Here is a 15,655-nt window from a genome sequence, read left to right as displayed (position 1 = left end):
ATACTTTGTTTATTATTTTTATTATTTATTGCTATTGGCCACGCTCACCCAGTCACATGACTGCCAAACCACTCTCACCCAGTTACATGACCGCCAAGCCATGCCCAGTGTCACATGATCATCAAGCCATGCCCACAAAATAAGCCACGCCCACAGAACTGGTAGGGGAAAAAATTAGAACCCACCCCTGAGTTCAACTATTCTTCCCACAGTTCTACAAAGTAGAGCAAAATCAGTGGGATAATGGCAACTGCTGCTTTTAAATCCTGGGGAGTCACCAAGTCACCAAGTTTCTATTCTATTTACTCCAATTGTGCATCTTTTCAGACAGCAGGGCTCCTTCCCCAACCATATGTGTCTGGCATCAGCTGAGAAGGGCCTGTCCCACAGTTCTTTCAAATGATATCCCAGCATTCCTGGATTTTGCCTCCTTTGCACTAGAAATGAACCCTGCCAATTATGCATTTGTTCACGCTAAATCCAAACTGTTGTTCTGTCATCTCTAATTTACAAAGCAAAGGGTATAAACACCTACTTTTAAGGTATATATGGTATGTTTTCTCCGAACATATTAATAATTGTATGATTTGCTTAAAATGTGATTGGTTTTGTTGTATATTTTTAATCTAATAGCCGCATCATAAAATTCAGATAAGTACACAATCTGAGGTATAATTGAATTCCAATTAGTGTATATTCCAGGAATTGAAAATCAAGTCTGTTTGGTTTAGAATCTAGGCTGGAATATGTTCTTCAGTAATTTTAGGTTTTAAAATTAATAGAAATTATTGAAACAATATTCCAATAATAGTTTTGCCTTTTTCTATTAGAAATCCTGTTAGCAGTATTTGTTATAATCTGGAATTTTTTGGGGGGAGGGGGAGGAATTCTCTTGAGTAAAATCATATGTCAAATGAAAAAGAACCTTTCATCACAGAGAAAAAAATTAATTATCAAAGACATTCTTAATGGGAGATTACAAGTTTACCTTTAATATAAATGTGATGTGTGTAAAACAGGTAATTGTGACATGGTATATAGAAATACTGCCATGCAATCATGGAAGTTCCTGCGGGCCAATCATCATGACACACTCCATGGCCACAATCCAGTACTGAGTTAAGTGCACTTAAAGCTATTACATTGGCCAGTGGCCAGTATATGGCCTAAGAAGAGTGTATCTAAAGATGGTGAAAGGGCTTCCATGGACAAAAAGTGCAATATTTGAATCAGCCCTAAAACATTCTGAAATCATCTAAGCTCTCGTTTTTCACATATAAGTTGCCTGATAGAAAATAAAACTATTTCAAACAAGCTTTTACACAATATCTAGGAATTTCTAGCACAGCATGTAGAACATTGTTTCTTCACTTTCATTCTAAAATCTATCTTTTCTTAAAATGCTGGTAGGAGTTGAGTTTCAAAACCCACATTCTCATCACAAAGACACTGCAATTTGTTTTTAATAAGCTTTCAGTTATAATATGTAAGTAACATAAGTATTTTTATGCATTCTTAAAAAGAAAAGTATTATTAAAGAAGCTTCTGGCAATCATTGTGCATAACTTTAACTATTGGCAAATACATTTATTCCTATGCATCCAACTAACCAACTGTCCCTATGTTATTATTTTTTTTAAAGTGAGGTCTTCTATATCTTATTGGGACCAAATGGAAATAATGCCATCTGATGGGATCTAGGAGGCATACCGTTTTTGTTGTGGTGCCTGCCCTGATTTATGGATTTTTTTTCCTTGACATTATATGTTTTTTATTTGCAATATTGTTTTGGGGTTGATGTATGCTGCGCAGAGTCGTGATTATGTTGGGTGGCAACATAAATCTTTAAAATCAATAAATACATTGAACCATAGCAGCAAAATTTTGCCCTTTTAATCTCTGTCCCCAAATTATACTGATGAAAGGAGGAAAGCTTTGGCTCGTCAAGAATCGATATGTGTGTATAAGAACCACAGCTCTCTTCAATTTTGAGAAAAATTCTTGGAGTTACCATACTTTAATTTTACTTATATCCTTTACCAGATTCAGACTGGGGGGGGTCTTAGAATTCTTTTTTTTTTTAAATAGATCTCACAAAGTGGAAACCATCTCAATTCTGATGCTGAAATGCCGTTTCTAAGAAATAAGGGGAAGGAACTGAACAATGAAAATGCTATTTATTACAGAAATTGAGTGTACCTATGTTCCTGAGTGTTCCTATGCTGAAATAAAAGATTGATGTATTCTATAATGTACTTCCATTGTTATTAATTTTACTGAGTGCTGCCATTTGGTGACTCTTGAAAAAAAAAAAACAGCAACCCTTTTTGAACCCACAAAGATATTAGCTGTACTGCCAGATACCAATATTTTGCTATTGCATGCTGGATCCGGCAATTCTAAGCTTTTATAAAAGTAAGAACAAGAAAGCTGCCAAAATATTTGGATCGGATAGTCTTCATGTCTTGCAAAGTAGCACAACTGATGCATAGTACTTTTCTACTTCAGTCGTATCTGTGACAGTGTGTGTTTGTATGTAGTATGAAATTTACCAACCCCTGCCCTAAGTTATTGACTAACTGTTCCTAAAAAACTGCAAGGATAAAAGACAACTGCCCCATGTGGCAGTGACTGAAACTTGGTGTGATTCATCAAACAGAGTCCATTCATACTTAAATCTGACTGCGGTTAATGAAGTATGATAATATCTGTCAGCTTCCACTCAAAAATTCAAACAAAACTAATGCATTTATGAAAGCTGCAGTTAAGAAAAATATTGTATCCATTTGAAATTACATAGGGTAACAAAGAGCTTATTTAGGGATGGTTGAGCTTTAAAAATTTATTATCAAATCTTAATAGGAATGTTGCATACAAAGTTCTATATATTCAGTAAAATAGTCATCCTCTGATGTACTTCAATTATATTCATAATGCAGAATGTTTGCATTGTTTGTTTATTCATTAAACATATGTTTATGCCATCACAATCAAAAGAGACTCTTGGCAGCTTACATAAAGCAAATAAAATTAAAACACTCACAGTTCCCTTAAAACAGCTAGAAAGATAATTAAAAGAAGCATATGCTACATTAAGATCAGGGAACATTCAAGGAACAGGGAACATTCAAATCATGGAAGTGCTCTCTGAAACAATTATCTCTTGGACCAACCAAGAGGGAGCCAGTATGCCCTCTATGGAGTGGGGGGAGAAGTCTACTCCACAACATTGATGCCAATACAGAGAACAGCCTCGCCTCAGTCCACAAATCTACTCTCCCGGAAGGCCAAAGTTTGCAGCAGTTGTTCCCTGGTTCATCCAATTGGTTGGTCAAATGCTGAAGTTAGTCGAACGCTATTTATAAATAGCTGGTGTAATTTGTATAATTTTTGCCTTTTCCTCCCTCTGAATTCCTAATTTATTTTTTGTTTTCTCTCGACTGATACGTGTAGTCCTAGGTCTGTGCAGGAATTCAGACTCAAAGGTGTATAGGGTAGCTCAGCATGCACAAGAAGTATCATTTATTGACCTTGCATACTTGTCCTTTGCAGCTGGTATGCGATTTTGGGAAAAGACGTGTTTCATTTATAGCGCCTTCGACGGGTGCTACATGTGTGCCAAATTGTGCTCCTAACCACACTCTGCTCTTTGAATCTACATTTCTGTACACCCCTAGTATATATTCCTGCCAACTTGCAATATGTCATTCATCTTATGATGCAAACTCTAGTCCATAATAGTTGATGCCTTTCTAAATATATTAGCCAATCTGACCTTTTAACAGGCATCAGATTTTCTTTGTTTTGTTCCTCACTGTGTTTTATTTGAATTTTAAACATGAGATGCCTATTTATTTGACTGAGGAGGAATACTTATTGTTCACTGTTAAAGATGGCCATTTTTTCTGAGTTTTTTTCTGTTTCTCTTGGTACCAATTGTTTGTATTTCATGAATCAACAGGGTGTGCAAAATATTTTGCTCTGAACCATTTTGAGCACAAAATATCATGAAACTTCCCTTACTTTTCTATTTCAAGCTTTAAATGTGTTCAAGCTTCACGTATTTTAAAAATATTTTAAGTTAAGTTTATGGAGACAAATATATTTGTTGGCACTGGAGCTCAGATTCTAACCATAACATTGTTGGTTGGTTTGCCATGTTACTTACCTTTGAATCCCACCAATTTCATTCCTGTGATGGTGGAACAAAAAATTCCTGAGTTTAAAAAAAAAATGATGTTAAATTTTTTAATTCAGATTCTCCTTAGCTCACTTCAGGAAAAATGCTTCTCCCATCACCATCAAATCCATAGTTTTGTGAAATGCTTATACTTCCCAGAATTCCAAATATATTCAAGCCCCGGTGTGGCTCAGGCTGTAAGAAGCCTGTTATTAAACACAGCTGCCTGCAATTACTGCAGGTTCTAGTCCCACCAGGCCCAAGGTTGACTCAGCCTTCCATCCTTTATAAAGTAGGTAAAATGAGGACCCAGATTGTTGGGGGGGGCAATAAGTTGACTTTGTATATAAATATACAAATAGAATGAGACTATTGCCTTACACAATGTAAGCCGCCCTGAGTCTTCGGAGAAGGGCGGGATATAAATGTAAATAAATAAAAAAATTTGAAACAAGGGGCTCAGTTTTCTGTGTCTGCCCTTTTTTAAAAAACAATATTTTGCTTCTGTCAGTAATAATATCTAGATTATTCTGAGCTTGATTCCTGTTTTTTAACATCTCAGCTATGTTTCCCATTTTTTGTGCCATGTGTACCATAAAGATCTCTCTTGAATCTATAATAAATTACCTTGGATTTGGATTTCCTCTTGCTTTATGACTGTTGTAAATGTCTACATATAAGCCCTTAGTTGTAGAAATCTTTATGTTTTAAATTTATGCAATTTTAGTGAATTCATGCATCATTTCCTCTCTTACCTCATTTGCCTCTTCCGTTCTCTGAACAATTTACCAATAAAAACAAGTTCCCAGTTGTTATTCTGGAATTTTCTCCAAAACACTCCAAATTACTCCCGAGTTAATGGGATTGTTTTATATACTGGAAGAACAATGAACCCAGACATGTAATTGCCTCTACCTTCACTGGATTCTTAGGTATGAAACAGAACCACAGTAACAAATTCCAATGTGTGAAGCCTCTGAGTTCCTGATCTCACTGTTTCTGAGAACATTTCCCTAGGAAGACCTATTACAAGTATTTTTATGGAGTAGGAGAGGGCAACAATCTTCAGCCCTAAATCCACAAACAGTTTTCAGCTTTATTTCATGTTTCCCTTAGCCTCTTTTCATTCACACTCACTCATACACACTGAGTCTTATGAAACAGTCATAGTCTGCTAGGAGTTCTTTGTTCCTGCATTGGTACTTTGAAAAATAAGAGACTATCACAAAGATGGAAAGGAGAAACAGAATAAGTTTCTCCCCCTCGCTCCCCGTTTTAATATTGACCCCCATGCCAAATAAACAATCTCAAAGGAATAGTACCTTCAAGTACAACAATAGTAAAATTAGATGCCTACATTTAAAACAGTGCCCTGTCGTTGTCCTTCTTTCGCATATGCAATAATTTAATCACCTGTAGTTTTTGAGATAGCTTTATGATACATAAGTAAATTGGTCGAAAACCAGTCAGACTTGCCATTAAACAACATACAATACTTAAGAAAATCTAGGTACGTTTATGCAGCTTCCCTCACTTGTGTCTTAAAAAAAAGTAATTATTACAAATGTAAAAGAATTAAAAGATATTTAGATTTAAAGGTTCCCTCTGTTTATCTGAAGACAAAGATACACTTTAGATTTGCACTTAGAATCCATAAAGTATTTTTAAAAAAACAGCAAGTTTCTCTATTTTCATCTTAGCTGCCTGTTTTAAAATATTTTTTTGAAAGAAAGGACAATTTTCAGAAACAGTAACTTTATAAAATAACCACAACTCTAATTTAATAAGCAGCAATACACAGAAATAAAATTTCTAACAGTTTTTTTTAAAAAAATAATAACCTAACAGGACAGTTTTAAAAAATCAGAGTTGATCCATTTTGAATTCATTAGGGATGTTAGGCATTTCAAAAATATGTTTAAAAATAGTACATATTTATATTCTACACAATTGCTTTTGAAAATTAAAGAATCATTCATAAAGCAAAAAAGGTATTCTTATGTCCAATGTAAAAAACAATTAAAATTATTTCTGCTGTACCGCTAATCATTTTACCTAGATAGCTGCCGTCTCTTAAGCACTTCTTAAGCAATGCGAGGAAAGGAATCCTGAATTGTTGGATCTAATGTCTATCAGAAGGATTTTATCATGCAATAAATATAGAAAAGTTGTCATATGAAGCTAATATTTAATGCAAACTGAAAACTCTCTAAAACCCTTGAAATTGTGAGCCTGATAAAAGTTATTGTTTACCATTTGTCAAGATTAGCATTGAATCAATTACATTAAGATTAAATTATAAACATGTTAAGAGCAAACTTTAGCATTTTAATGAAAATATGAAAAAAGTAACCTATGGCAGAGGAAAAAATGGTCATGTAATTACTTGTAGAAAGAAATACTTGTAGAATATTCAGCTCATATATACATTCCCTGTTTGAATGGAAAAAGAAGTGCATTCTATCACTAATATTTTTACAATGAATTAGATAGCTTACAAGCGCTTTACTTATCTTGTCAGACTCATGTACCAAGGATAACAACAGCCTATCTTGGGCAACCACCAAAATGGCAGTAATTAGTTCTGTGGCTTAAAATGTCTGTTAACAACATGCAAAATGAGATTGCACCAATATCTTTCAGGACAGAATCCCCACCTTACTAAGAGAAAGCCACTCTGACAATCTATTTGGTAAGCTTCATTCAAATATTAGAGATCTATGCCGGGGTGGGGGGGGAATTAAATACATCAGAGGAAAGCATTATTTTACCTTTCAAACCACAGTGTAATTTCATTACCATTCTGGATTACATCTGCACAAAAATGCCATAACTGATCCTCCAGGACAATTCATAGCAACAGTGTCTCTTTGCTTTGCTGAAAACTGTGTGCTGCACAGTGTTAGCTAAATCCTGCAGGGGGCTGCCGTGTTCTTCTACATTCACATCTTATGGCTATTATAGTATAGGGACCCCAAAAGCAATCAGAGCAATTCAGAGGAGGTTTCTAAAGATGTTAAGCTGAACTACTTTGTATCTGCCAAAACAAAGCCCTTTGTCTAATAAAAGAAGCAAGTTTGTACTAAACAGGTCCCTGAATATACCTTTCTGACTAGGCTTTGGGGAAAACAACTTTAAACAACTGTCACAATGAATGTAGAATTTTCATCTTTCTTAAAAGATTTATTCAAAATATTTCCAGGAGCCAGGCTATATGAACATATGATTTGCAGGATAAATTAGGTGCACACGTATTTATAAATACAGTATATCAAGAAATCTGTCTATGTTCAGTGGATTTGCATCCAGGAAAGTGCCTGGCTACATTCTTACTTACCTCAGAATATGTAGGCATATACAGGAATGAAATAGTTGTTGGTTTTCTCTTTTGCATTATGAATGGAATTTCTCTTACCTCTTGCTGTACACTAGTCACATAAGCAAATAATACTCCACATGAACAAGTATTTTTGTAGTGCCACTTATGAAAATGGCTGAAGTTTGAAAGCATCTACTGAAAACGAGGTTTTTCTTTTCCAAAGATCATTAAATAAGGCATAATAAATAGGTCAATATAATGTAAATATATATGTAAACAATAATGTAAACTATCTCTATGTATAAAGAACTTTAAAGAACAAACAGGACAGGCCCTGGGATGAGTAGCTAAGAAAATCAAATTCAATACAGCTTAAACAACAAGAAAAGGACAGCAATGAAGGAGATTAACAGGTAGAAATGCTATGTAATAGCCACAAAATAATTAGGGCTGAAATATTTGATGATCTTATTAGTCAAACCCTTTTTACCTGATTAATATAGCACCACCAAATAATTGGGAAAAAATACTTTTTTAACACTAGTAGTTATACTTTTTTAACACTAGTAATTAAAAACACTAGTAGTTATAAAAATTAGACTAGAAAATATTAATAAACATTCCTTTCTACCACTTTTCTTATGTACATACAGAAGATGTGTGGAATACTTATTTTGTGATATGCATGTACCATCTAAAAGCATCTAAAATCTGAAAAAATAGCTTTATTCTTTGACATGTTAAGCATTATCAGTTGATTGGTGAATCACTGAATTAGTCAATTAAGATACTTTAATGAGGTGGCGGTCTTAAATCAATAGGGAAAAAAGAATTATTAAATTATTATGACTTATATAAAGAATATGTTGTGGCTTCTACCTATATTAGTATTACTTATAAGGAAATACTGTGGGTATTCCCTTGCCTTTTCATACCAGATCTTTCAGAAGAAAATTGCTATTCTTGGTCTCTCACAAAAATCTCTCCGAATCAGTTTTAGAACTTTTGTAAAAATTCAGTGCTCATGTTTTGATTCTAATGCATTGTAAGTCCTTGCCATTTGGAAGGAATCAAAGCAACAAGTTCATCACTTTTTTCCTGAGATAGAACAAAAGAATCAACAAAAATGATTTTGCACACTGATGAATCCTACTTGGATTCCATCACATGCTGCTATTGAAACTTTGGTTGAACAAGTCACAAAACTCAGGATACATTGTTCCAGTATTTTTGGTCATGCATGTCCACACAGATACTTTTGAGCTCCTTCTGCCTTTCCTTCTCTCTGAACTACGATCAGGGGACATAGATGAAGACTATAGAAAACTGCGGTGTCCACACCATGTAATTGTAGAAGCAAATGAATACACTGTGGGAACACTCAAATCTTCAAATGGATTTCAGTGATAAGTGACAATCAAAATCACAGTGAAATTTTCTTAATATTAGCAAACCCTAATCCTTATTTAAACCTGCTTATCATTCAAACCGCTTTCAAATGACCTGAATTATCTTAGCTTGATGACCTGTATCAAGCACTAGCTTTTGTGATGTCTTAATCCATCCAATACGAGACATGTTAAAGCATGACAATCACAACTGTGCTGTATACATCCCTTATAAGATAAACCAGTGAGATCCAATACAATGTCCAATAGTCCAACCACACTAGCATTAAAATATACAGTATAATTTATTCTGTGCAAAAACGTATCTTTTAACCCCTTTTAAACTCACCAAAGCTGATTAGTCTTTATTATTCATGAATTATTTTTTGTTTTCCTATTGTTACTCAGCAACCCTACTCACGTAACAATAGGGAAACTGACACTGTAATATTTTGTACAAATTTAAGAAAAGAAACTGACAACTTAAACCTGATTTTTGTTTTCATTGTTTAATCAACATTTAAAGAGTCTTCCCTAAATTCCTCAATGAATAAAAAGGAAATGAAAATACAATATAAAGTTGTTTGGGCCGCACATGTATTTACCAAATGTATTTCTCAAGCATGTTTATCAACAAAAATTCAGAGAACAAAACACTATTATAGGACCACTGTAGTATTTACCTTAAACAATATATTGTTTCTTTTGGAAAGATTTCATTAAAATAAGAGCATGGATTTAATTTATTCAGTATAATTCTCCCTACAATACTAGGCTGTGACTGATGGTTAAAAATTCAGCAAATAACTACCATTAAATTATAACTGCATTTTTAAAAGTTAAAATGTTACGTGACATACTTAACAAAAATATAAAGAATTCATCATCCACAACAAACCCCTTAAAGGGAATTCAAATATTGCAACACTTTAAAATATTGCAACAAAATTCCTGTCTTTAACCAATTATAGTTCTTAATGTTAAATAGACAACAATCTAATCACATTTTCTTATCATTTAACTAAGGATAATCTCTTGGATTCTTCTATAATGTAGTACTTGCTGTCCTTCTGTATTTATTTCTAATAATTCAATTCCATCCCCAAAAAATTAATATCCTCTGTTTACACCTTTTAAAATATATATATATATTTTATACAGATGACTTTATATTGTATCAAAACTGGGTTCAGAAGAGAGATTGATTCCTTACAACTCAATTTATTTAAAGATACCAGCATAGTGGTATCTTGTATTCAGCATATATAAATATTTACATTCATGCTAATTGTAAGGAAATGCATAGCTAGATATGCTATTTATATTAATTAAAACATATACAGGTCCCAGTAACATGCACAGACAATAAATCTCATATGCTTTTGTATGAAAACATAACACAGAAACTCATAATGTATAACTCATAATAAGATTTTTTCAAAATGATTTTTGCTTTTATTCATGCAACACTTATTTCAGAAGGCAGGCTCCATGTTTATTTCATTTTCTGCATTTTAAACCAACCCAATCTATAAAAGCCTTTTGCTTATAGAAATATATGAATATACGATTACATCTAAATCCATTTTCAATATTCCCAAAATAATTATTTCTATATTCTCCTGATGATAAAGAAATTGCATCAAAGGGCAGCTACTGTACACTTTCTGAAAAATGTAAGGGAATCCAAGTCAAATGCTTATCAAATATTTTTTATTAGAAAGTAATGTTTAATATCTCCAATAGCGTATGTCTAGTGCTCTCAATTTAGACTGCATTGCAGGCAATATGGCCTTTATTGCCATCACTTTCTAAACTAAGGAATTACACGTTTTTCTCTTCTGATACCTACATGCCCAATTGACTACTAATATTTGACATTAAGGTTTTAGGTTTTGCTTAAATTGCCGCTCCAGAATATCTTGCCCCATAATTAATCTGGATTGTTCACACGTAACACCAAGTTTACTAAAATGAAAGAGTCAATATTACATAAAAATAAAAGCACTTGAGATGTTGAATGAAATCTAAATCAAAAAAGTTCAGCAAATTTTCTCAAGACTATATCCCCCAAATAATTTAATACCTATCATAGAAAGAATGTGAAAAATCTTAGAATTAACTTTTTGTCAGAAATAAATATCCAAGTATTTAATTGTCTTATACCAACTTTATGATAAATTATGTCACAAGGTAACTTTTAAAGATTTTGGACAAAATAAAACTTCATTTATCTAAAAACTTCCTTCTGTAAACTATTTTCATAGACGTTTAAATTTTTCAGACCTAAAAAAATGGTACAAATATCAGTGGAAGAATGATTTGTATATGATTGTGATATGTACATTGAACAAACACAATGAATTTAAAGATAACAATTTTGCAGATCAACATAAGTGATGACACTAATATTCCGTTCTCTCTGTATTTTAAAGAGGAAATCAGCAATTTTTCAATGGAAAAAGTAAAGCTTTTTGTAAAATCATTCTTATGATTCTGTTCTCAAGAAAATAAAACAAAATATGCTTTGTGGAGCTGTTCATAAAGGCTGTTAAACAGAATTTATCTTTAAAATATAATAATGGAGAACTAGTTTATATGTAGATGTGTCTGACTGTCCATCTGCCTGCCTAGCTGCCTGCATATAAAGGAATGCACAACACGCAAATATGTTTGCAGGAGAAATTATCACACATGGATTATAACATAAACAATTTGTTAAGTTAACATACAGGGAAGAGGCTAAAAGATAATTTTAGCCTGATAACCTAATGGTTATTCTAATTATTACTTAGAAGCACAAAGAATTAAAGATCACACTTCGTTCCAAATTTCAGTAGTCTGTCTACAATATTTCCCTCTTCTACCCCAGAAACAGGATATAATGGTATGGAAATACCCTAAAAATCAGCACCTCACCAGCAGTGCAGAATCGGACAAGATACGCCGCCTCTGTCTATTCTCAATCCATTCCCTTCCACACTAAAAAACAAAACAAGAACAGCTTGGTCATGGCATGTTACTGCACACAAAAGGGGTAAAACAGAATCTCTAGCATGCTAAAATTTGCATGAGAAGGCAAATACCCACTGAATATACAAAGTTTGTCACTTATGGATTACATGTTTATTATTAACAAAATATTCAAGAATATTCTGATAAAATGAGGACTAGCTTGAAATATTGGGGGAGATTATTTCAAAATCTAAACATAGAGATTTTTCCTTTTTAGGGGGCAGGAGAAAAGGACACCAAGGTGAACACAGTAGACACGAAGAATGCAAGATAAAATGCAGTACGCACAAGTTACGTGACAATAGAAACTGCTTTTTTGCAATGTGTCCCTGGGAAACACAAGATAATAAATGGCAAGGTTGATTGTCTAAACTATTCATGTGCACCAGCAAGCCAATATATATTAGTGCAGTCTTCCTTCGTATTGTTTTGAACAGTACCCAAAGCGCAGAAAAAGAACACCACTAGTTCCATTCAAATAACATCCAGAAGCAGCACCCAAACCAAGAAAAAAATGCATATCTGGCATGGATTAAAGGGCACATACTACTTTTCTTTGGCTAACATAAGGTTAAGTCATGTGCAGTGAAAGTTGTCTTAATCTCCAAGAGCTTGTTTATAATTACATTTGCAACTTCAAACAGGGCAAAGATACCATTTCTACAATATGTTCCACTTCAAGCGGTCATACTTTCCTAATAGAAAGTAGTCTCAAGCAGCAGAGCTCTCAAGTGCTTCTTGATTGACAAGTATTGGGCACTTACATAGAAGGGCCAATTTATGGGCAACCCAAGTGCTCAAAGTATTAAAGGATAGAGTAGAACAGATAAGGCAATACAAGTCCAGGCAGTCACCAGGAGTCAACACTCGCTTGTTAATAATAATAATAATAATAATAATAATAATAATAATAATAATAATAATAATAATAATAATAATAATAATAATAATAATGCCATCAGCATTGACAAAATCACCACCAGTCAATTGCAAAAGGCAGCTTTAGTTGGACAAGCTTACATCCTACACTTTTAACATACTCGAACAAAAACATCTACCCATCCCAGGTCCTTGGGAAGAAATGCCAAATCCAGTATAAACATTTGGTATACTGTGTAACCAAATACAACAACAACAACAACAACAATAATAATAATTCCAAAATTAGGTTTTCCTCAAATCCTGTATTAATTATATTCATAAGATACCAGATCAGTCAGCTGGAGTATTTACTACTTCATTCTGAAAGCTGAGGTGTGTTTCTCTCTTACAAATTCCAAACACACCTGCCCAAAGAAATAGAAATACATCTGGATTTCTTTGCTGATGACCTGCAAAAGTTAATTACCACCAGCATCTGCTGTTGAGATACCCCTAAGTCAGCATCCAAGAAAGTCATGAATATTATATATACTAAGAACTAGGAATGACTGCATTATACAACTGCTGCTTTATAAATGCTGCACTATTTTCCTAAAGATACAAAAATATAGGAATATTTTTAAAACTTAAAAAAATACTTGTTTTGCAGTTGACATAGAAAAATAATCTTGGCGTCACCTGAACCCCGTTTACTCAGCACTTTGATCCAATGAAATCTATGTGATTGCACCTTAGTAAAGGACTGCAGCTTCTTTACAGTAAGCTGATGGAGCATCTAAGTATCCCTAGAGTACCCTAATACTGCGCTTATAATACTCTTGCCCTAAGCACTTCTTTCCCCTCTAGAATATTAGTTGTAATACAGAGTGGCAGAATCATAAGTGTATCTGGCTTATTCGGCTTCATTTTTTTCTTTCTCCGTGTAAACACTTTGCAAAGTGGAGATATTTTTAGAAGAGATCAGTTATTGGTGCATTCATGATTTGGATTCCAGTTCTAAAAACTCTATCAGAGAGTAAATGCCTTAAAACAATGGAACTTTTTTTTTCTATGTAAAACAAAACATTACGTAGTAAACAAATGTATATTTCTCTTTCAGCATTTATTGAAAGTTAACTCTATCCAAAACGAAGATGTTACCAAGATTTCAGCACTTAATGAAAAGCTTCAGTGTGGCATTAAGAATGGGGAAATTATCAAAACTTAAAAAGAAAAGAAAAAGAAAAGTAAATCAGAATAGAAACTAATGGAAAGGAAACAGAAAATTCAAGGCAAATGAGTTCAAGTAACAAATATTGTCTTAGGAAAAACAATCCAATCTGCTGTAGAAATTTCTATCCCAGCAGTTTTCTTTGATGTAAAATGTTCTTCTCTCAGGCTAAATGTGATAACCAGTGATTCCTTTCAATCAATATAATGAAAAAATCCTTGTCAGGTCATTGTTTTGCCTAAAATGTTAATAACAAGGTATGTTGTTATTATTTTAAGTAATTGATATGGGAAAATTGGAAACCAGATGCCAGGTTCAAATTTTCTTTTAATGTTCTGGGCTATATACACAAGAATTCATTTCAGGGAAATTAACAACTCACTTCTTTACATTAAAATTTCTTCCTGAACTATTATGTCAGACAGAGAGAGCAGCTATTGCCTACTATAGTGGTCCAAGAGTATCCAGGCTACTTACAGCATTAGTAAATGATTCTGTTTAGATTTTTTTTTCGAATCACAGGACTGAAAAAAAAAATATTTCTGTCCTCCTAGATTCCCAGAAAGGCCTAGAACACAAGCAATAGATTCATCCAGCCTTTCTGACTTGGATTTCTTCTTATCACAAAAGTATGATCCACCATAATCCTTCAGAAACCACAATGATCAACAAAAAGCAATGAACATTAATAATGAAACTCCTTTCTCTAATCAAATAGTTCTATCTGATCATATTTTTAAATTTCACAGCCGCAACTATTTTTCATGTTTTATTTTTCATATTGATGACATACCGATAAGACGAACACTAATGTGGCTTCTTTTAACCCTACAAACAGAATCTTTAACATGCATATTTGATAATACATTTATGTACCAAAGTAGTCATCTTTATTTAATCTATTTGCCAGCAGCCATTATCTTAGAATTCCAGAAATTCCTTCTTAGCTAGAACTGGAACTTAATGCCAAAACAAATAAAAACTGGGAAATTTCATTTTAAGGAATATTATATGCATGACCATATACAGCATAATATTCAATCATATATTCATCATGCATCTGGATAACAGACATATACACAGACACACACACACCTATGCAGAATTCATATATTATATAATTACTGTACTGCAGGGAAGCACTATCATTGCAATTGAACTAATTTCACGCACTACATCTTTCTTGACCTGTAAGACAAATTGGAGGCTCATTTATTTTGTATCCTTACTTATTAATCCTACTCGGCCAAAGATTTTGGTTTCTACTTTATTCTCCTTATTAAAGTAAAAAAAACTTCTTTATGCTATGTTTTAAAAATTACAGAAAATAATCCACTGTGTGTATATAAAGGTCAAATTAATAAAAGAACATAGATATGCTTATGGTTACATTCTTTAAGGGTAAGATCTTACACTTTGTGAACTTATACTGAGAAGGTCAATGTTCATAGTCTTCTTTAGTTATTTAAAACATTCCTATATCATAATACATCCGAACAGGTGGGGAAAGGTCTTCCTTAACCCAAAAGAGTAAAATGTAAACATCAATAACCTAAGCCTAAACAAAAGATGATTTTCAGAACTAATTCTAATAACTATTCTATTCTATTCTATTCTAAACCACCCAGATTAGGGACAGAACAGAATCAGAATTCAGCAAT

The 15,655-nt window shown here is 33.2% G+C and overlaps 1 protein-coding gene across 1 annotated transcript in view; it reads right to left on the bottom strand.

Annotated features, from left to right (window-relative positions):
- The window catches only part of ESRRB (estrogen related receptor beta), a 110,511-nt gene extending 98,642 nt beyond the window's left edge, over positions 1-11,869 (bottom strand). The window contains exon 1 of the mRNA XM_058167461.1: positions 11,807-11,869. The gene's annotated coding sequence lies outside the window, so the exon portion shown is untranslated. The remainder of the gene's footprint in view (positions 1-11,806) is intronic.
- Positions 11,870-15,655: the final 3,786 nt, after the last annotated feature.

This window comes from Ahaetulla prasina, chromosome 1, assembly GCF_028640845.1.
Source record: "Ahaetulla prasina isolate Xishuangbanna chromosome 1, ASM2864084v1, whole genome shotgun sequence".
Lineage (NCBI taxonomy): Eukaryota > Metazoa > Chordata > Lepidosauria > Squamata > Colubridae > Ahaetulla > Ahaetulla prasina.
Note: the sequence above shows the minus strand (reverse complement) of the source record. Positions and strands in the feature narration are given on the sequence as shown.